The following is a 23,513-nucleotide window of genomic DNA, read 5'->3' on the forward strand; positions in this document are numbered from 1 at the left end:
TTATGTTCATATGAGACTTTTATATATCCAATGTATAGTTATTTAAATTTAACTTGAAATAAGAAGGTTAGATTTTAATCAAATTTGTTTATATTCGTAAATGATTTAATTTATACTTATTTAAAGTTGATCATATTGTTATTATTACTATTACTATTATTTAGTTTTATTTACTATTTTATAATTATGGATTTTACTATCAATATATTTTTTTATTAAATTTCTAGACATAAATAAATTACCATATTGTTTTTACTAATATTTATACATAGAGTAAAAAATCTTCAATGGACTTCAACTTTAAATATTTAAACTCGAATTTATTTCATATTTTAAATAAATTTAATATTTTAGTTCTGCCTTATTTTAAGTAAACCTTGAGGTTTGAATGGATTGCCCCACTCTTAAACTCAATTAAGATAGAAGAATTCATGTAAAGTTTCAACCACAATATTTGTTGTCCTTGTGTTTTTAAAAATAATCTTTGCATTGTATTGACAAAAGAGAAAGCAAAATGGGGAAGACAAAAGGCAAGTGGCTGGCTTAGCTACCGGTGGAGCCGAATATATTAGGGCAAAGCCCAAGAAGAGGGTATTTAAAAAAGGGGAAGTTGAATGAATGGTTTGAACCCCAGAATCCAGACAAATAACACAGAAATCTATGACCAAAAGAAAGTTGAGATGCTCCTATGGATCTGTGTATTGCGAAATTGAAAGATAACAGTTTGCGTGTGTTTTAGTGTATCTGAAAAGCTTCCAGAGCCAGGCTGTGGCAGAGACTGAGCTAAAGACGACAAAGCAATAGGCCCCATTAGCCGGAATGGGTCTTTGGCTCTTTGCTCCCCACCATCTACATCTATACTTCCGCTTCATGATTACTTAGATTTTATGACTCAAATTCATAGTTGTTGTGACTGTTTGATAATCTAATGAAAACCAACACAGGCCGGTTTGTTCGCTTTGGACGGTAAGGGTATTGATGACCTCGTTTCACCACTCTCACGAAAGAGTTGAAAGCGCCTGGTTTTTCAGGCGTTTGGTTTGTTACAGTCGATGCTGAAGCAGACTTGTTGCGACCTTGTGCTTATGTTTCTGGGTTTTGATTGATTTCTGCTATGCTCCTCTATCTGGTCCCCTTATTTACTGCTCTTTAATGCTCAATGTTAGGTTTCTTTGGCTTGCTGCAACCAATGCTTTAGTGATAAACTTATGCAATCGTTCATCTAATTTCTCTCTTCTACAAGTGGGGGTATGAATTCGAAACTTTGAATAACATTTCACGAAAGCACGATAAAATGAATTGTTAGTATCATCGCAATTGGAAATAAAAGCACGAAAGAATATTCGGAACAAAGGTTCTTCCATACTTACATAATAACAGAGGAAAGAGGACTCAACAACTTTTCCAGATAAGTTGATTAGAGAGGAGGATTCAACACTATGATATAAAATAAAATGTTAGAAAAATTGGTTGAGAATAACCCTTTAATGAATTAAAAATCAGATTTGAGATGTTAAAGAAATTGATTATGGAACGAGGGGAACAAAATAAGAAAAATAAAAACTTTTGGTGGTGGTCGACGGCGGCGGCAGTACGGTGACGCGATGATAGCGGAAGAGAGGTGGTGGTCCAGTGGGGGTGAGGTGAAGGTTCGATGACCTTTAATGGTGAAATAAGAAAAATAAAAACTTTTGGTGGTGGTCGACGGCGGCGGCAGTACGGTGACGCGATGATAGCGGAAGAGAGGTGGTGGTCCAGTGGGGGTGAGGTGAAGGTTCGATGACCTTTAATGGTGGAGGAGTGGAGGAGAAAAGAAAAAAAAAAGGTGGTGAAATAAAATAAAATAGAAGAAAATAGAAGGAGAAAGGAGGAGGGGTGGCTAAAGGAGAGGAGGAGAGCAAAAATGAGAAAAAAATTGAAATGGAGAGGTGTCTAGGTGCAATTGCCTGCCAAGGTAATCTATGAAAAAGAAATGGTAGGTTTGGGGACAAGGGGAGTGAAAAGTGGATCATAAGGGAATAAAAGACTTAAAAGGGGGTTATGAAAGACATGTTGACTCAACAAAGTGGGAAATAAATCCTCCCTACATGGCAAGTAAACAGGGACAACAATAAGGGGTTTCACCTTCTAGAATTGTAAAAAATGAAAAAAAAATATGAGAGTGTGGGGGCTTAAACATGGGACCATTTGGAAATAATTAACACACTTAAGCACTAAGTCAATTTATTCCTTATGACAAAAACTAGTGCAAAATAATAAATAAAATACAGGGCGTGACAACTCTATCCCCCTTAAAATAATTTCGTCCTCAAAATTTACTTGATCCAAACAACTGATGGTAGAGGCGAAGCATCGATTCCTTGGGTTCCTAAGTGGCTTCGCTAACATCGTGATTCCACCACAAGACTTTCACGAGAGGAATCTTCTTTTTCCTCAATCTCTTGACCTCACAGTCCAAAATCCGTACTTGCTCTTCTTCATAAGTTAAATCTGGTCTCACATCGACCTTATCGATCAGAATCATGTGGGATGGATCACAACGATATCTCCTCAACATAGAGGCATGGAACATGTCATGAATGCGGTCTAGTTTTAGGGGTAACTTTAACCGGTAAGCCACTAGTCCAACCTTCTTAAGAACTTTATATGGTCCAATGAACTTTAGGCTCAACTTGCTCTTACGCCCAAACCTCAATACTTTATTCTATGGTGAAACCTTAAGGAAGACGTGATCCCGAACACTGAACTCGATATCTCTTCGCCTTAAATCAACATAAGACTTCTGTCGGTCAGATGTTGCTCTCAATCGATCCTGAATCAGTTTTACCACATTCTCGATCACTTACACCAAATCTGGCCCCAATACTTTATTTTCTCCCAATTCGGTCCAACACAAAGGTGTACGAAAATTACGGCCATACAGTGCTTCATAAGGAGTAATCTAGATGCTCAATTGGAAATTGTTATTATACGGAAACTTGGCTAACAGTAAGTGTTCCTCCTAACTGCCACTGAAATCAATCACACAACCCTTCATCATGTCCTCCAAAATCTGTATAACCCGCTCAGATTCCCCATCAAACTATGGGTGAAAAGTTGTACTAAAGTTCAATTGAGTTCCCAAAGCCTCATGCAATATTTTCCAAAATCGAGATGTAAATTGAGGGTTCTGATCGAAAATGATGGACAACGGTACACCATGAAGTCTCACAATCTCGGAAATATACAATCTCACCAACTTATGCAGAAAGTATTCGGTACAGACAAGTAGAAAATGTGTTGACTTGGTCAGTCGATCCATTATAACCCAAACTAAATCTTTCTTAGTGGGCGTCAAAGGTAACCAATTAACAAAATCCATGGTCACACGCTCCTACTTCCACCGAGAGATTTGAATAGGCTGTAACAAACCTTAGGGAAACAGATGCTCAACCTTAACTTGTTGGCACTTCAAACACTTACTCACATACTCGGTTACATCATGCTTAAGCCCTAGCCACCAATACAATTCTCTCAAGTCTTGGTACATCTTATTACCTCTAGGATGCATAGTGTATGAGCTACTATGTGTTTCCCGAAGTATAGATTGCCCTAAATCTCGATCATTGGGCACACAATATCTCCCATAGAAGCACAGAACTCCAGCAAGATTAAGGTTAACGTTGGTAGTCTTACATTCCTCAACTTGTCTAAAATGGGATGCAAGAGAGTCATCAGCAGATTGCTTCGATCAGATTTCATCCACTAAGGTAGGCCTCACTTGCAACTCCACAAGTAAACCTCTATCATTCGTCAAGCTCAACTTTGCAAAAATCACCCTCAAATCAGTCATTGATTTCCTATTCGGTGCATCAGCAACAACATTCACCTTTCTCGGGTATACTCAATGGTACAATCGTAATCCTTGAACATCTCAATCCATATCCTTTGTCTCAAGTTCAACTCTTTTTGGGTGAGGAGATACTTAAGACTCTTGTGATTCGTGTAGATAATACACCTCTCACGATAAAGTTAGTGTCTTCAAATCTTGAGAGAAAAAACACTGCAGCAAGTTCGAGATCATGGGTTGGATAGTTACACTTATGAGGCTTAAGTTGTCTCGAAGGGTAGGCCACAACCTTACCATCTTACATTAAAACACATATAAGATCGGTATGAGACACATCATTGTATACCACATAATCCTTCACAGACTCTGGCTGAATCAGAACAGACGCTTGAGTCAACATAGACTAAAGCTTATCAAATTCTCTTGTTGCTCTTCAGTCCACTTGAAAGTGGCACTTTTCCTTAACAACTTAGTCATCGAGGCTGTAATTAAGGATAATTCTTCCACAAACCTCCTATAGTAACCAGCCAAACGTAAGAAACTTCAAACCTCACTAACATTCTTAGGTTGTTTCCAGTCCAAGATTGCCTCGATTATCATTGGGTCAACACAGATACCTTTAGCTGATACCATGTGTCCCAAAAACATCACTTCCTGGAGCCAAAACTCACACTTACTCAATTTGGCATAAAATTGTTAATCTTAGAGAATCTACAGAACCATTCTCAAATGTTCATCATGCTTTTGTTCAGACTTGGAGTAGATCAAAATATTGTCGTGAAGACCACAACAAACTGATCAAGTTAGGGGTGAAAAACCTGATTCATTAGGTCCATAAAGGTTGCAGAGTGTTCATGAGACTAAAGGGCATCACAAGGAACTCGTAGTGACCATACAAAATCCTGAAAGTGGTCTTAAGAACGTCCATCTCTTTCACTTTCAACTGATAGTATCTGGACCTGATACGACAACGTCCCGGGCTCACTTTTGGACCAGCTCCCTAAGCGTTGCTTGCAAACCCATGCGAGCTAAATTAATTAAATTCCATCTCTTTGAGCTTCGTTTAGCTCATTTCCAGCTCCATGAGCTCGAATAAGCTCAAACTCAGCTTCGTTTAATTTATGCATTTATTAATTGCTGGACAAAATTAAATAAAATAGTTTAATTAGTTAATTCAGCTCAAAATAATTGTTAGTATTTAATTGGTTTAAAATTTGGACATTTTAATTAAGTGTGTAAATATGTTCTATATCAGTGCATGTTTTTAATATGTCTAAAGTCAGGTCATCTTAATTAATATTGTAACAGCCCGATTTAGGGCTTAGTCAGAACAGTGGTTTCGAGACCACAAATTTGAAGAGGAAATTTTATTTTTACTATATTTTTATGGTCTACAATTTCACGGGAATATTTCGTGAAAATTTCGTTCGAAAATTTTGACGTTTGGGCACTCAATTTAGTCAAAAGGACTAAATTGTAAAAAATGAAAAAGTTGAGTGTTATTTGTTAAAGGTATTTAATTTTTATGGAATTATAAATTAGGGGTTCTTATGTGGTAATTAGACCATTAGTTAGTGATGGACAAAAATGGACAAAAAATAAGTGAAATAAGATTTTTTTTAAGTAAGGGCATTTTGGTCATTTAGTAAATAAATAGAATTAAAATGGGAAAAAGATGTAAAAAATGGTGTTATCATATTTTCTTGCTGCTGAAACTTGAAGGACTCATAGCTAGGGTTTTGGCCACTTTCAATCTTGATTATAAGTGCATTTTAGCCCCGTTTTTAATGTTCTTTGCATTTTTGAGATTCTCGTAGCTCAGTTTATCTATTTCTACTGTTATTTTGAGCTAGGGTTGAAATTTGAATGATGCGTCGTCGACACAAATGATCCGGCATTTCTCACCATACAAATAATGACGCCAAATTTTTAAAGCAAAAACGATAGCAGCTAATTCCAAGTCATGCGTTGGATAATTCTTCTCATGTGGCTTCAGCTGTCTCGAAGCATAAGCTATTACTCTACCTTCTTGCATTAGCACATATCCAAGACCATTCAACGATGCGTCGCTGTAAATTATAAACTCTTTCCCTGTCTCAGGTTTAATTTCTGTTGGAGAAATTATACGTGAAGGATCAGAACGATATCATCGTAACATTGACACATGAAATACATTATGTATCCTTTCAAACCCTGCTGGCAAAGCTAACCGATAAGCCATGGGTCCAATCCTTTCAATAACTTCATACGGCCAATAAAGCATGGAATCAATTTACCTTTATGGCCAAATCTCAAAATCTTCTTCCACAGAGATACTTTCAAAAATACTTTATCGCCCACTTGAAACTCAATTTCTTTTCTCTTTAAATATGCATATGACTTTTGTCGGTCTGAAGCAGCTTTCAAACAATCACAGATTACTTTCACTTTTTCTTCAGTTTCTTTCACCAAGTCAACCCCGTGAATCTGTTTCTCACTAAGCTCAGTCCAATACAAAGGGGTTCTACACTTACGTCCATATAATGCTTCATACGGTGCCATTTGTATACTCGACTGATAGCTATTGTTGTAGGAAAATTTAACCAATGGTAGATATGCCTTCAAATTATAAGACGCAACATCGGTGCATGTCTTCAAGAACTTGAATTACTCTTTCAGATTGTCCGTCAGTTTGCGGATGGAATGCAGTACTAAAGTTCAATTTTGTACCCAAGGCTTCTTGCAACATTTTCCAAAACCTCGAAGTAAACCTCGGATCTCTATCCAAAATAATGGACTTAGGCACCCCGTGCAACCTCACAATTTCAGCAACATATAACTTTGCCAACTTGTCAAGTGAGTAATCAACACGTACCGATATAAAGTGGGCTGATTTCGTCAATTTATCAACGATTACCCAAATAGCATCTTTCTTCCTAGGAGTCAGAGGCAAACCCGTCACAAAATCCATCGTGATTCTGTCCCATTTCCACTCAGGAATCATGAATGGTTGAAGTAGACGCGAAGGTACTTGATGTTTAGCTTTTACTTGTTGACAAATCAAACACTTTGATACAAATTCAGAAATATCCTTTTTCATGCCCAGCCACCAATACAAATTCTTCAAATCATTATACATTTTCGTACTACCTGGGTGAACTAATAAACTACCATTGTGTGCCTCATGTAAAATTGTTCGAATCAACTCATCATCTTTCGGTACACATATCCTATCTCGGAACATTAGACAATCATCTGATCTAATTCGAAAATCTGAATCACAACCTGATTCACACTGAGATCTCTTGACTTGTAATTCACTATCATTCTTCTAAGCTTCACAAATTTGCTACAAAAATAACAGTCTAGCTTTCAACTCAGCCAAAATTGAACCATCCTCAGACAAAGCTCAACTCGAATCCATGGTTATCAAAGTAAACAAATATTTTCTGCTTAACGCATTAGCGACTACATTTTCCTTTCCTGGGTTGATGCGATCCAGCTCGGGTTAATCGAGTCGTTTCACGTAGTTGCCCGATCGTCGACGAGAATTTTTCGTTTTGATGTCGGATAAAAATTGAATTATGGAGATGTATAAGCAGAAGCAGGAAATTTGGGTTCAAAAGATGGCTTGGATTGATTGTTTTATAGGTTCGGTTTAATAAAGAAATAATTTATAAATTGATAGATAAAGTGGAATGGAAGTTGAACTCAAGCTTCAAGAATGTTTCAATACAAAAAAGTATTGCCCCGAATCTTATATTGCTTAAGGTGAATTTTGATGAAGGATAGTTTGAAACCTTGACCCGTTACCTAGGAAGGTAAGAACCAATGGTATGATTTTGGTTGAACTCCACACTTAAATTGAGTGATATGTTCGAAACAGACTAAGTTTGACGCCACTGACGACAGATAAGCCAAGCTAAGTCTTATAACGAAATTTGAGAGAAGTAGTTCTCACAAAAATAACAAGACATCAATTAAGTTGCCAAAAAGTTCTTTTACAATGAAAATAATCAACTATTTATAGCCAAAGCTTTAAGCTAGCCGAATAGTCATTAGAGAACATGAATGGTCAATTCGGTTCAGCCTTAATGAACTGAAAGTTAAAGGAAAATTCCAGGTAGCTTCTTATGCATTGGGGACTTCAACAGCCAGCTCCTAAAGGCCTTGGAATCTGCTGGAAAGTAATGAGCTACATTGGGAGTTGAATGGGACAAGCTAAGTTCGACCAACAATTTGATGAGCCATTAAAATTTGCTTTGAGTAGCTGAAAAAGTCTTGGAAGCTTTAATGAGAAGTTTTGGAGACTCCACCGACCATGCAATGTGAATTTATGAAAGAGGATTTTCACCCTTGCAATGCACGAAGGGATGCTTGGAAAATAGCAACCAGCAGCCCACTCTCTTTAATGCAAGTCCTTTTTAAATGCTGCTCATTCACTCTCTCAATTGGGCGGCACCTTGATGATATTGTAGAGACCGAAATAGGCATTTGGAAAAGAGAGAAACATCAGCTCAATTAATCACAGTTTAATGACCATTGATCTCCACAAAAAAAGGCTCATAGGAAATAGGAATCAGCAGCAAATTTCTTAAATAACGTCCTTGCATGGAAAGAAGAATTCGGTAGCTCCTTAATTACCATCCATGCATGCTTCCTTAAATGCTAACTACGTCAGCATCCTATCTTTAATGCTATCCATGTACCTGCATGCATTGAATCAGCCTTTAATTCACGTTTCAAACAAATTAAAATGGTCAATAGACATATTAAATTCGGCAGCCTTGACAAATCAATTAAATTCGGCTGGACATTAAATAGCAGCTTAAGCATAATTAATTGGTCTGAACTCAAACATGTAATTAAGATGTCTAAAGCTAAGACACATTAAAAACGCCTATTTAAAGACACAAATTAATTTCAGCAGCAACTAATTTAATTTGTCTTTTCTTTAGACACATTTAAGCCATGCATTTAACTAAAACACAAAATTAAATAAGTTCAAATTAAGACATATTTATGAGCTAAAACTAAATTAACTAATTTAATTAAATCATGAAATTATTCTAGCAACTAAAACGAATAAAGTAAAAAAATTGGAATCGAGCTCAAAGAGTTAGAATCGAGTTGATTTAAGCACAACTAGCTAAATTTGAGCTAGGCCAGCTTGCAAAAGACTACAAGCCTCACTTGGGAAGCTGATCCAAAGGTGTTCTCGGGTGGGATCATATCATTCCCTCCCTTTTTAAAGCGATTTGTCCTCAAATCGGGCCACTTGTTTGAGAAAAATTTTTCGAGATCACTAGCCCTTTTGTTCATGATTCGAACAGTATTGTTTGTAAAACTCCAGGAACCATAAATGGTTTGAAAAGAAAACGAGTTTTCTCCATGCCCTCCCTCTTTAGGAGGAAACCATTCCAAAGTGTCACCTACACAAGAATGGAAGGAATTAGTGACACTAAAATTTATAAACACAAATGATCTTTCCGAAGTCTTATTTAAAATTAGAATGCATAATCCAATGCCGGGATCAAAAACTTGAGTTGGCATTACCTTTTCATAATGATTTAGAAATTGAACACTTAATCCAATGCCAGGATCAAAAGTAGAAGTCGATCTTACCTTTTCAAATTGGTTCTCCATACTCGGCAATAGAGAAATCATAAGAATGAAATCAAAATTATAATCAAAATGTATCAATGACTCATCCAAATGATCATGTAATCTAAGTTTCAGTCAGTCAATTTTGCTCAAAAATGCAGAATTTGGATAACAAAGCAGATTTGAGACACCATCTTCAACTTTAAGTGCACTAACCATTTTACATGTCATCTTCGTATCAAACAAACAAATCAAAGACATGCATGTTTTCAAGCATTCATACATCTCAAATCTCATACGCACATTCTTGTTTAGACAAAGTAGTTTCTCACAAAAGATCAATGAGTGCACATTTTTACCCAAATCAAGCAGATGGAAAGGCTTATATGTTTTCTTATCTTGTAAATGCCGAATAATTATTATTTCACTAACAAACTCATCAACATCGCAATTTCCAAAAGTGTTATTCTTCTTGCCATCATTCCATGCAAATATATTATCATCAATCAAAGGATGGCAAGTAACCGCATCAAAGTTCAGATCATTTCTAAAGGACAAATCATCATCAAGGTTTCCATCAACAATCGAATAAGGCAGAGGTGCTTTAAGAATTTCGAAACTCATACCTTGCTCCTCTTTTGGCATAAGCGAGCTAAGATTGTTGAGAACGTTACCTTTTTCAACTAAGGTGAACCTTCTCTCCTTGGGATGGTATTGAAGTTGACAATTATCGTCACTCGGCCTTCCGGAGACCTAGAAAGAAGGAACAGAACAAAAACAAACATCACGGGGGTTAGTTAAAATTTCGCTCTCTTTTTCTTGTTCTCGCTCACTATCTTTATTTTCCTTTTCAATTTTCTCTTTTTCCTCACACTTTTGTTCAATCTCAATTTCTTTTTCGATTTATTTCTCTTTTTCTTTTTCTCTCACTTTTTCGATTTCTTTTTCTTTTGCAATTTCTTTTTCTTTTTCGTTTTCTTTTTCGATTCCATTACAATGTACGAACCACACGAAAGAATAAAAAAGATAATCATTTGGCTCAAAGAAAGAGAAAATATTTTCGTAGGCTTCTCATCCATTTCTTCGGGAACAATCCTTTGGGAAGGACTTCTTTGAAGCATACGAAGAATAACTCATCCTTTCTCGTTCGTCATATCGAAAAGTCGCAAGCTTGAAGCTATCGCATCTTGAATTCCTTGACGAATAGGTATCCCGATAAGAATCTTTTAGCGAGTAGTCTTTGTATGTGTATTGCCGTGATGATCTCGGCTCTATTTCTCGACTTGGTGGATTTTGTTTCCGTCGAGCCTTTTCCTCCACTCGGTCCAAACGTCTTTTTAATGGGCTTAGTTTTTCCTCCAACATTCAGCCTATCTCATTCACCAAGTATTGAAATTCATCGGTAGAAAATTCTTCTCAAGACATGATTTAATTGCTGAAAAAGAATAGTGATTAAAACAAAACAAAAAAATTAAATACCTCACCACAAAAAAAATCTCACGTTTCACTCGCAGAGAAAATTGGATAGCACTCCACTCGTGTTTACGCTCGTTTTTGGCTTTTACCTCCACTCTAATGCGCTCACACACTCGTGCCTTTTACCGCTCAAACTTCTGTCATGATTTCGTAGAAAGACTCGTTTAGGCTTATTCGAAGTCTAGAGGTCGGCTTCAAAGGAGTTTTCAAGGGAAGCGATGTTGTAGTGAGAGGTTGGCTGAAAGAATATATATAGGTTTTCAGAGTGTGGCATAAAGGTAGAGGAATAATAATAATGAGGAGTTGTGAATCGAAAAATTGAAATGCTAAATACAATCCTTTTTTTATATATACTTCGATTTTTTTATTTTTTTTATTTTTTTCACCTCAAATAGAATTGAATAATACCAAAATATCTTCAAAATTCACGAAATCCCTTTTTTTCAATTTTTTTTACAAACCTACTCCAGAAGTGCTAAGAACGTCCGTACTCTACGTTTTTGTTGGCTCTGATACCAAATGATGCAATCTGGCTCGGGTTAATCGAGTCATTTCACGTAGTTTCTCGATCGTCGATGAGAAGTTTTCGTTTTGAGGTCGGATAAAAATTGAATTATGGAGATGTATAAGCGGAAGCAGGCAATTTGGGTTCAAAAGATGGCTTGGATTAAGTTTTTTTATAGGTTCGGTTTAATAAAGAAATAATTTATAAATTGATAGATAAAATGGAATTGAAGTTGAATTCAAGCTTCAAGAATGTTTCAATACTAAAAAGTATTGCCCCGAATCTTATATTGCTTAAGGTGAATTTTGATGAAGGATAGTTTGAAACCTTGACCCGTTACCTAGGAAGGTAAGAACCAATGGTATGATTTAGGTTGAACGCCAAACTCAAATTGAGTGATAAGTTTGAAATAGACTAAGTTTGACGCCATTGACGACAGATAAGCCAAGCTAAGTCTTATAACGAAATTTGAGAGAAGTAGTTCTCACAAAAATAACAAGATATCAATTAAGTTGGCAAAAAGTTCTTTTACAATGAAAATAATCAACTATTTATAGCAAAAGCTTTAAGCTAGCCGAATAGTCATTAGAGAACATGAATGGTCAATTCGTTTCAGCCTTAATGAACTGAAAGTTAAAGGAAAATTCCAGGTAGCTTCTTATGTATTGGGGACGTCAACAACCAGCTTCTAAAGGCTTGGAATCTGCTGGAAAGTAATGAGCTACATTGGGAGCTGAATGGGACAAGCTAAGTTCGGCCAACAATTTGATGAGCTATTAAAATTTGCTTTGAGTAGCTGAAAAAGTCTTGGAAGCTTTAATGAGAGTTTTGGAGACTCCACCGGCCATGCAATGTGAATTTATGAAAGAGGATTTTCACCCTTGCAATGCACGAAGGGATGCATGGAAAATAGCAACCAGCAGCCCACTCTCTTTAATGCAAGTCCTTTTTAAATACTGCTCATTCACTCTCTCAATTGGGTGGCACCTTGATGACATTGTAGAGACCGAATAGGCATTTGGAAAAGAGAGAAACAATAGCTCAATTAATCACATTTTAATGACCATTGATCTCCACGAAAAAGGGCTCATAGGAAATAGGAATCAGCAGCAAATTTCTTAAATAACGTCCTTGCATGGAAAGAAGAATTCGGCAGCTCCTTAATTACCATCCACGCATGCTTCCTTAAATGCTAACTAAGTCAACATCCTATCTTTAATGCTGTCCATGTACCTGCATGCATTGAATCAGCCTTTAATTCACGTTTCAAACAAATTAAAATGGTCAACAGACATATTAAATTCGGCAGCCTAGACAAATCAATTAAATTCGGCTGGACATTAAATAGCAGCTTAAGCATAATTAATTGGTCTGAACTCAAACATGTAATTAAGATGTCTAAAGCTAAGACACATTAAAAACGCCTATTTAAAGACACAAATTAATTTCAGCAGCAACTAATTTAATTTGTCTTTTCTTTAGACACATTTAAGCCATACATTTAACTAAAACACAAAATTAAATAAGTTCAAATTAAGACATATTTATGAGCTAAAACTAAATTAACTAATTTAATTAAATCATGAAATTATTCTAGCACCTAAAACGAATAAAGTAAAAAAAAATGGAATCGAGCTCAAAGAGCTAGAATCGAGTTGATTTAAGCTCAACGAGCTGAATTTGATATAGGCCAGCTTGCAAAAGACTGCAAGCCTCGCTTGGGAAGCTGATCCAAAGGTGTTCTCGGGTGGGATCGTATCATGGGTGGTAATCAATAACTAACTCATAATCTTTTATTAATTCGAGCCATCTTCGTTGTCACAAATTCAAATCCTTTTGATTCATCAAATACTTCAAACTTTTAAGATCAGTAAAGATTCGACATTTCTCACCATACAAATAATGACGCCAAAATTTTAAAGCAAAAACGATAGCAGCTAATTCTAAGTCACGCGTCGGATAATTCTTCTCATGTGGTTTCAGCTGTCTCGAAGCATAAGCTATTACTCTACCTTCTTGCATTAGCACACATCCAAGACCAGTCAACGATGCATCATTGTAAATTATAAACTCTTTCCCCGTCTTAGGTTGTACCGACACCGGCGCCTCAGTCAATAACGCCTTCAATTTCTCAAAACTTTGTTGACATTTATCAGTCCATTCAAATTTGACATTCTTTTGCAATAATTTAGTCATAGGAGAAGCAATCAATAAGAATCCTTTAACAAAACATCTATAATACCCGGCTAAGCCCATAAAACTTCTAACCTCGGATACATTCTTTGGCAGGTCCCAATTAACAATTGCTGAAATTTTACTCAGATCAGCCCGAATACCATTAGTTGAAACTATATGTCCTAAAAATCCAACTTCATGAAGCCAAAACTCACTTTTACCAAATTTAGCAAATAACTTCTTCTCTCTCAAAATCCGCAACACAGTTCTCAAATGCTCAGTGTGCTCGGATTCATCTCGAGAATAGATTAAAATATCATCTATGAACACCACCACAAACTTATCCAAATACGGTCGGAAAATTCGGTTCATCAAGTCCATAAAAATAGCCGGAGCATTAGTTAAACCAAAAGACATCACTAGAAATTTGTAATGTCTATATCTCGTTCTAAAAGTAGTTTTTGGCACATCTGACTCTTTAACTCTCAATTGATAGCAACCTGATCTCAAATCAATCTTTGAAAACACTGTTGCTCCCTTTAACTGGTCGAACAAGTCATCAATTCTTGGGAATGGATACTTGTTCTTTATAGTTACTTTGTTGAGCTGACGATAGTCAATACAAAGTATCATAGAACCATCTTTCTTTTTCACAAATAATACAGGAGCACCTTAGGGAGAAAAAATCGGTCTCACGAATCCCTTATCTGTCAACTCTTGTAACTGAGATTTTAGTTCTTTTAATTCGGTTGGAGCCATTCTATACGGAGCAATAGAGATCGGTACAGTCCCAGGTAACAAATCAATAGCAAACGCAACTTCTTTAATTGGAGGTAATCCAGGCAATTCCTTTGGAAACACATCCGAAAATTCACAAACTACTGGTACTGATTCAAGCTTCGACTTAGTCATCTCAGTGTTTAACACATAAACAAGATAAGCTTCACACCCTTTTCTCAAATATTTCTGGGCAGACATGTGCGAAGTCACCATAGGCAATTTATTTGATTCATTTGTTTCAACCCGAAGAATTTCACCAGTTTCACATTTCAATTCAAGAATTTTCTGTCTACAGTTCACCTTGACAACATGAAAATTCAACCAATCTATCCCCAAAATAACATTAAACTCATCAAATGGTAACAACATCAAATTTCCTGGAAAATAATGACCTTGAATCATTAAAGGGCAATTCTTGCAAACCTTATCGACTATAACATATTTGCCTAAAGGGTTTGACACTTTAATCACGAATTCAGTAAATTCAATAGGCAAATTCTTATTAGATACTAAATTCTTATTAGATTTTTTTAAGTAAGGGCATTTTGGTCATTTAGTAAATAAATAGAATTAAAATGGGAAAAAGATGTAAAAAATGGTGTTATCATATTTGCTTGCTGCTGAAACTTGAAGGACTCCATAGCTAGGGTTTTGTCCACTTTCAAGCTTGATTGTAAGTGCATTTTAGCCCCGTTTTTAATGTTCTTTGTATTTTTGAGATTCCCGTAGCTCGGTTTATCTATTTCTACTGTTATTTTGAGCTAGGGTTGAAATTTGAAAAATTACCCATGTGTGAAATGTATGTATTTTGATGTTTATGGAAGAATATGAAGCTAGAATTTATGTTAAACAACTTTTGTTAGTCGATTTTAAGTGAAACCGAGCAAAATAACATAATCAGTAAAAATATTTAATGTTCATAAGTAAGAGTTAGAGTGAGAATTTGATGTTTCCATAGAAGAGAAAAGTGTTCAGCATGTTATAAAACATAAGAATAAGGAATAAAATTTAATTTCCAAACTTTGGGGCAAAAATATAAAAATGCAAAACTTTAGGGACAAAATTATAATTTTGTAAAAAGTTGAGTCGAGGATTATTTTGATAAATGTGAATATTAAACAAGCTAAATTTGCTATTATAGATAAATAAAGACGTGGAATCAACCTCGATAAGAGAAAGGAAAAGATTGTGGATTGAATTGCAAAATTCCTATATTTTGCACCGAGGTAAGTAATATGTAATTATTACATTGTTTATAACTATTTCTGATATTTTGTTATAATATATGAGAAATGGTTGAATATGAAATAGTTATATAACAATTAGAAATTTAGAATTTATAGTTGAATCGATTAAAATATGTTTGCATTGTGGATATATCATTGACAAGTAATAAGTGAAGTAGTTGAATTGAATTATTGAATTTGTTATGGGATTGGACTGAAATATTGAAATTGTGATTTGTGTACGGATAACTTGGAAATCCTTGAAAAGTAAGAATCTCTGTGGGACTGTCGGAATAAGAAAGGCTTGAATAAAGTGCCTATAAACACGTGTGTAGTACTAAGTGCAGGCTACTACGTGTATCGATAGATAATGGTCACATGTGTAGTACTATGTACAGACTACTATGTGTACCGGAAGGTTTTGGTCACGTGTGTAGTACTATGTGCAGGCTACTACGTGAACCAAAAAGTTTGATCACGGGTGGTACTATACGCAACCACCAAATATTCGCTATTATACTGACGTGTTCAACGGGATATGAGTATTGATAAAAAAATATGAGCATGTGATTGAAGTGTGAAAATTTGCTAAAGAGTAACTGGAGTGATGAAGTTTCTTACTGTGCTTACAAAATAAATTGTTGTAATGTTATGTAAATGAGTGAAATTGAAACAGAACAAATTCAAACAGTGGAAGTGATTTTAGTTTGAAAAAGCACAAAAAATTGTAGAAACTGAGTTATTGGTTGAATGAGATATGGAATTAAAGCTTAATGAGTCTACTTTCATATAAAAGAAGCATATCAAGCAAAAGAGTTGTATATTTTGAGATATTTGAATTTTAGTGAGGTCGGGTTGGATTGATTTTAGAATCCCCTGTTCTGACTTGGAAAATTCATTAAAGATTGTAAAAAAAATAATTATTAGATATAATTTATATTGTTAGAATCCTTAATAATTCTATTTTTAAAAGAAACAAGCAAAAATATTATCTAAATTCCATACAGTGAGATAATTCATTTTTAGTGAAGAGAGGTTAGAGATGTTGAGTAGTGAAACAGGGGTTATTTTAAAGAATAAAATGTACTAATTGACCCAGTAAAAAATTCTAAAAATTTTATGATAATACGGTACATGAGTCTAGTTTCAGGGAAAATTTATGAAACTTAATTTGGAGTTCCGTAGCTCCGGATAAAAATAATTAAGTGACTACGATGCAGAAAAACAATTTGCTAGAATTTTAATAAATATCAAATTTATGGTTGATTAAAATTATATTATCTATGGAAACATGTTTTAAATTTGTTTATCAATTACATACGTACTTACTAAGCTATATGCTTACTTCTCTTTCTTTTTTCTTGTTTTATAGTGTTATAAATCATCTCAGAATTCGGACAGAGTCAGGGATCATCCACACTATCTACATCTTTTGGTATTTTGAAACCAATATTTCTGAGTTACGGCATGTATAGAAGACTTAATGTTAATGTGATGTATATATATACTAATTACTACTTAGCTTGAGATGTTAATGTATATTAATTGATAGGTTGTTTTTTTTTAAAATGCTAGCGAGGTTACTTTGAATGTCATGAATGATTTAATTATGTTTAAGTATATAGCTGTATTAGTTGAAAAATTGAATTGGTTTGAGATTTTGTTTTGAAAATTTACAGGAGGGATTAGACATTTTTAAAAGGGATTATGTCAAAAATTTTATAAAAAAAGCTCCGATTGTATTAAAATATGTATTTTATGTTTGATAATACTTTTTACCCCGTTTCGGCGATGAACACGGGTAAGAGGTGTTACAAATATGTTTTAATTATTGCGAGTGTTTAATGTGTCATAAGCTATTACATAATTTTAATATGTTCTAGCCGAATTAATGTGCATGATTTAATTTTTTCAGCTGCTAATTTTAATAGGTGTTGACCAAATTTAATTGTTTTTTTTTCAGCTGAATCAGCTAGCTTCATGGCTAAGGAAGGTAGTAAAAAAGGAAGCATGCATTTGGCTAATGCATGGACGACATTAAAAGGGTGCATGTGTTTGGAGCTGGAGCATTAAGCTAAATTAAAGCTTTGCAGCTGTTTCTCTTCTCCAAAGGACTGTTCGTGAAGAGCAACGGACAATGAGCTATTCACACCATTCCAATCACCTCATCAAATGTTTTCACACCTTGAGAGCTATTCATTTTCGTCCATTCACACCTAGAGGCTATTAGAGATCAAGTGGTCACACCAATCTGGCTGTTCATGTGCCACAATTCCATTGAATCTGCTGCTGCTCATTCGGCTGCTCAAGGGAGAATTAAAAGTTGTATTTAAATTAATTGGCTGTTCAACAATGAACCTTATAGCCTAAGTATTCAGCTCCCTAAATCAGCTAAATTAGGACCTTAAATAAATTGATGATTGAGGTCTCCTATGCATCTATTCAGCCAAAGGAATTGATGATTTCTCTCCTCAATCTGACCGTCCATATTTTCAGGGCAACAACTTAAGATGTTCACATTGCTGGAGGTGCTTTTCACATTGGATGGCTGACCAGTTTTGAGTATTCACACTAGAGAACCATTCATATTCATCCTTTCACACTAGAAGGAGCATTGCAATGCTTTATTCTGCTCATTAAACTCAAGTCCATTGAGCTCCACCAAGCAGCTCAATTAAGAAGCATTTAATCTCTTCGGCCGAACCAAGACATCCCATTCAGCCCACCAACATTCCAATTAATGTCCAGCTGAATGGACTTCATCTAGAAGCTGTCCATTTGAGTTTTCATGCATGAAACTTCCCAAGGACGTTCAAGGAGGCTTCTTGGAATTTTCCAGCTCCTTTTGTTTTAATTTTGCTAACTATTCAACATCTTTATTTGCCCATTCTGCTACTTTAGGCTTAGACTATAAATATGTGTTCATTTGCACTTTGTAAGGACTTTTGAACCTTTGATTAATGTTTATATAATTTTGAGAGTTTTTCAACTCTCTGATTTCGTTTTAGACTCAAGCTGATTTATCTAGCTTGCTAGTGGCGTCTGTCTTGTTTCTTTGAACTTATCACTCAATCTCGAGTGTAGCGTTCAACCCCGATACCTTTGGTTCCTATCTCTTAATAAATAGTGGGTCAAGGTCTTTCGTACCTTACCATTCACCTTAAGAGTCCTATAAGACTGGGGTCAACACTCGCATATTGTGTTGGTTCATTCTTGACCTTAAGTCCATTTTGATCTATTTCCTCCACACTGTTCAACTCTTATTATTTTCTTGTTTACCGAAACCTATATCATTTTCAAACTTAACTCTCTTGAACGTATTTTTGCAACCTTACTCCATATTTAACCAACTTTCAAACCACATTTCAAAATCGAGCTATACTTCTCTATTTTACGATGGGGCACATCAATGTCTCGACTCACATCACCGAGCTGGTTTGCATCATTTAGTATTAGAGCTAGCTGAAATCTAGGAGTACGAACGTTCGTGAAGTTACTGGAGTAAGTGTTTAAAAAAATTCAAAAAAAATTGAAAAAAATTAAAAAATTTTTTGGCGTGATTGTACAAGTGTTGAATGTATTTGTATTGAAAAAAAAAGTTACGAAATTAAAAAAAAATTGAAGTTATTGAAAAAAAAAGGAAAGTGTTGAAAGTTGCATTTTGTGTGTCTGATCAGCAAAAAAATTCCCTTCAACTAAAACCAAGACCAATTCGCCACACTTGAATACAATTTTTCTTCTTTTCAACCTACCTTTCACCGAAACAACGTCTACCTTTGCAAAACTCATTTGAAGCCGACCCTCTAGGCTTGCTTATAAGTCTAAACGAGTTAGTTACACAGTTTGAGAGACGAACTGAGAGGTAAAAGGTACGAGTGAAAATACATCAAGATAAAATCCAAAATAAGAGTGAAACACGAGTGGTGTGCCATCTATTATTTTCTTTGCGAGGGAACTTGTGAGATTTTTGTGGTGAGGATTATTTTTCTTTCTAATTTATTTTTTTTGTTTTCTAACATTTTGTTGAACCATGTTTCAAGAATTTTCTAAGTTTGAATTTGTAACACCCCGAACCCGAGACCGACACCGGAGTCGGACACGAGATGTTAACAAACTTTGAAAAATTTTTCCAGACACTGCCCAGTCTGAGTACTAGTCGCTTCAAAAATCATATCTTGAGTTTCACAACTCGAAAATCAGTTTTGTGATTTTTCCCTGAAACTAGACTCATGTCCCCACCTATTTATTTTTTTCTAGAATTTTTGGTCGGGCCAATTAGTACAGTTTATTAGTCAAAGTCTCCCTTGTTACAGGGGTCGACTACACTGACCTTTTCCCATTACGACTTGGATATCTCTCTGCACAGAGCTTCAATACTGATGCCGTTTGTTTCTATGGAAACTAGACTCAGAGAGGAATCCATACATATATGGTATGACTCCTAATTATCTCTGGTCAATTTATAGTGAATTTCCAAAGTCGGAACAGGGAATCCAGAAACTGTTCTGGCCCTGTTCCACAAGAACCTGAATATCTCTTACTGTACTGTTCATATGATTGTTTCGTTACTTTCATATGAAAGTAGATTCATCAAGGTTCGATTACATAATTTATTCACTATTTAATTCCACTCCTACGAATTCTTGTGATTTTTCCAATCCACACCACTGCTGCTGTCAGCCTCTGTTTTCAAAGTAAACCTTACCTATTTTCGGGGTTTCATGGACCAACTAGGGCCTTGTCATACATATGCCCACATATGATCATACTTAGCCATTCCAATGGCTGATCATTTGCTCAACACTTCCATTCCAACTATAGTTACATCATGAAACCATCTATACATTCATAAACACGAATGGTCTAATGCCATACTCCACTTCTACAAGCCATTTTCGCATGGCTGTACACTTATACATTTCATAAAGTACTCGAAAAACAACAATGGGTAGTCCTATACATGCCATATCAAAATTCAACCAAAATAGTACCCAAAAGAGCCTTTGATAGTGTGGGCGACTTCGACTTCAAGATCCCGAGTCCGATAGCTGGAGAACCAAAAATCTATAAAACAGAGGAGCAGTGTAACGAGTAAGCAATTTATGCTTAGTAAGTTTTGAGCAAGGAATTCCAGCATAAACAAAGAATAACACACATTTAGCTAAACGGAATATTTCATAATACGCAATTTACCGATATCAAACTTGCTTCACAACATTAACAACCCTTATGTACATACACAATAGACTAACTTAGCCGAAGGCCGGTAGCTCGTTTATCAACTGAGCGAACATTTATTTGTAAGGGCTCGATTAAATTCAACACATACGTAACATATCCCCATATTGGGATGTTTTTCGAGTATTCGCTGGAATTTTACAGCAAGCTCATTCATTACCAAATCACGTACCTTCGGGATTTAACCGGATATAGCTCCTCGTTCAAATGCCTTCGGGACATAGCCCGGTTTTAGTAACTCACACAATGCCTTCGGGACATAACCCGGATTTAATAACTCGCACGAATGCCTTCGGGACTTAACCCGGATTTAGTATCTCGCACAAAGGCCTTCGGGGCTTAACCCGGAATTTGTATCTCGCACAAATGCCTTCGGATCTTAGTCCGGATATATTCACTTAGCACAAAGCCTTCGGGACTTAGCCCGGACAGCATTCAATTAATCATGCACATCTAACAATAATTCATGGCACATTCATATTTCATTTTCATTTGCGAAACTCAAACACAAGGCACATATCGTCCTCGCACATTTGGCTCAATAGCCTCACATAGAGCATGATTTAATCACATCGTAATTTAAGCTCTCTTACTCAAGAACTTACCTCGGGTGTTGTCGAACGATTCCGCTAGCTATTCAACCACTTTTTCCTTCCCTTTATCGGATTTATTTCCCCTTTGCTCTTGAGCTTAATTAAACAAATAAATTGATTTCATCATTTAGGCATCAAAAAGATGAACACAAGGCACTTAGCCCATATTTATACATTAGACATTAAAGTCTCATACATGCAAAAATCATGCATCAACACAACATATTAGCTAATTTCTTTCCCCTTGGCCGAATATGCATGTCTATTTTTGGGGTCGATTTCAACACTTAATACACACATATACACACTAGTAAAGCATCCTCCCCCTTTTCATCAATTTAACACATGCATTGCTCATTAACATGCAAAGTTACATTCGGCCTTAGCACACATCTTGCTAGCCGATTCTTCTCCATTTAGCAACCAATGCACATATGTGCTCACACAAAAATGCTAAAAAGGAGGTTCAAGAATCATCAAGCCATCATCACATGTATCATTAACAAGCTTCATATTTTGCATGCAATGGCATTAACACAACCTCCACCTAGGCCGAATCTTAACTCATCGCACATATGTGCTCACACAAAAATGCTAAAAAGGAGGTTCAAGAATCATCAAGCCATCATCACATGTATCATTAACAAGCTTCATATTTTGCATGCAATGGCATTAACACAACCTCCACCTAGGCCGAATCTTAACTCATCCTCATGCCTCATCACCACAACATCAAACACCAACCAAGAATGATGCATCCATGGTCAAGTGCCATTTCCATCACATAGCAAGATTTAGACCATGGGCTAGGTAGAACTCAAGCTAACAACTAAAACATGCATGCATCTCATGGAACATCATCAAACATACCTTAGCCTAGCTACATGCATGGCCGAATCTCTTCACCTTTCTTCTTCTTTCCTCCATAAAATTTTTGGCCAAGGATGAACCAAAGGATGAGAAAATTTTTCTTTGTTTTTCTTTCTAATTTAGGCTAAATGAAGGTGAGAAAAGGATGAACAAAGATCTTCTCCTCTCTTTTCTTTAGCTCACGGCAATGGGGGGGGGGAAAGAATCAACTACACACTTTTTTTTTTGTGTAATCATCATACTCCTTTTCATTATTTAATTTCCATGCCTATTATTTTATTTTTTTCCACCCATGATGCACCAACAAAACATGTCTATGACATGTCTTGGCCATCAAAATTGGTCTACCATGCTTGTCATGGCCGGCCACTACTAGTAGGGGGGGAATTTGACATGCAAGTCCCCCCTTTGTCCACATGCACTAATAGGTCCTCACACATTGACCTATCACATTTTAGAATTTTCTCACATAAGTCCTATTGACTAAATTCACATGAAATCAACCAAATTGAAGCTTGAAATTTTCACACATTCATAATTACATATTCTAGACAATAAGTATCACATTCAAACATTTCGATGACTCGGTTTAGCGGTCCCGAAACTACTTCCCGACTAGGGTCAACTTTGGGCTGTCACAACTCTCCCCCACTTAAGAAATTTTCGTCCCCGAAAATCTTACCGGTAAATAGGTTTGGGTATCGTTCTTTCATCGAGCTCTCGGTCTCCCAAGTAGCTTCCTCGATCTCGTGTTTGAGCCATAACACCTTTACTAGCGGAACTCTTTTGTTTCGCAACTCCTTCACTTCACGAGCTAGGATACGCATCGGTTCTTCTTCATAGCTCATGTCGACTTGAATTTCAACCTCTGATGGGCTAATTATATGCGATGGATCAGATCGATAGCGTCGAAGCATCGAAACATGAAAGACGTCATGAATCTTTTCAAGCTCCGGGGGCAAAATCAATCTATACGCAACCGGACCAACTCGTTCGGAGATTTCGTACGGCCCAATGAATCTTGGGCTCAACTTGCCCTTACGGCCGAACCTGAGTATCTTTTTCCAAGGTGAAACCTTAAGGAACACTTTGTCTCCCACCTGATACTCGATGTCTTTTCGTTTCAAATCTGCGTACGACTTCTGACGATCCGTGGCTACCTTCAGACTTTCACGGATTACCTTTACTTTCTGTTCAGCATCTTTAATCAAATCAACTCCGAAAATTTTACCTTCACC

General features: G+C 36.0%; 2 long non-coding RNA genes across 2 annotated transcripts; both read right to left on the minus strand.

The window, feature by feature from the left end:
• Nucleotides 1-474: 474 nt before the first annotated feature.
• LOC107947448 (uncharacterized) lies at nt 475-2,248 on the minus strand. The gene is made up of 2 exons (XR_001697121.2): nt 1,371-2,248; nt 475-1,262 (listed from the first exon to the last, which is right to left on the minus strand). It is a non-coding gene; the product is annotated as an uncharacterized lncRNA (long non-coding RNA).
• A 5,517-nt stretch (nt 2,249-7,765) lies between these two features.
• Nucleotides 7,766-9,166, minus strand: LOC121224465 (uncharacterized). Its single transcript, XR_005922043.1, has 2 exons — nt 9,002-9,166; nt 7,766-8,517 (listed from the first exon to the last, which is right to left on the minus strand). It is a non-coding gene; the product is annotated as an uncharacterized lncRNA (long non-coding RNA).
• Between the last annotated feature and the right edge of the window lie 14,347 nt (nt 9,167-23,513).

The sequence above is a fragment of the Gossypium hirsutum genome, chromosome D12 (genome assembly GCF_007990345.1).
Source record: "Gossypium hirsutum isolate 1008001.06 chromosome D12, Gossypium_hirsutum_v2.1, whole genome shotgun sequence".
Taxonomy (NCBI): Eukaryota; Viridiplantae; Streptophyta; class Magnoliopsida; order Malvales; family Malvaceae; genus Gossypium; species Gossypium hirsutum.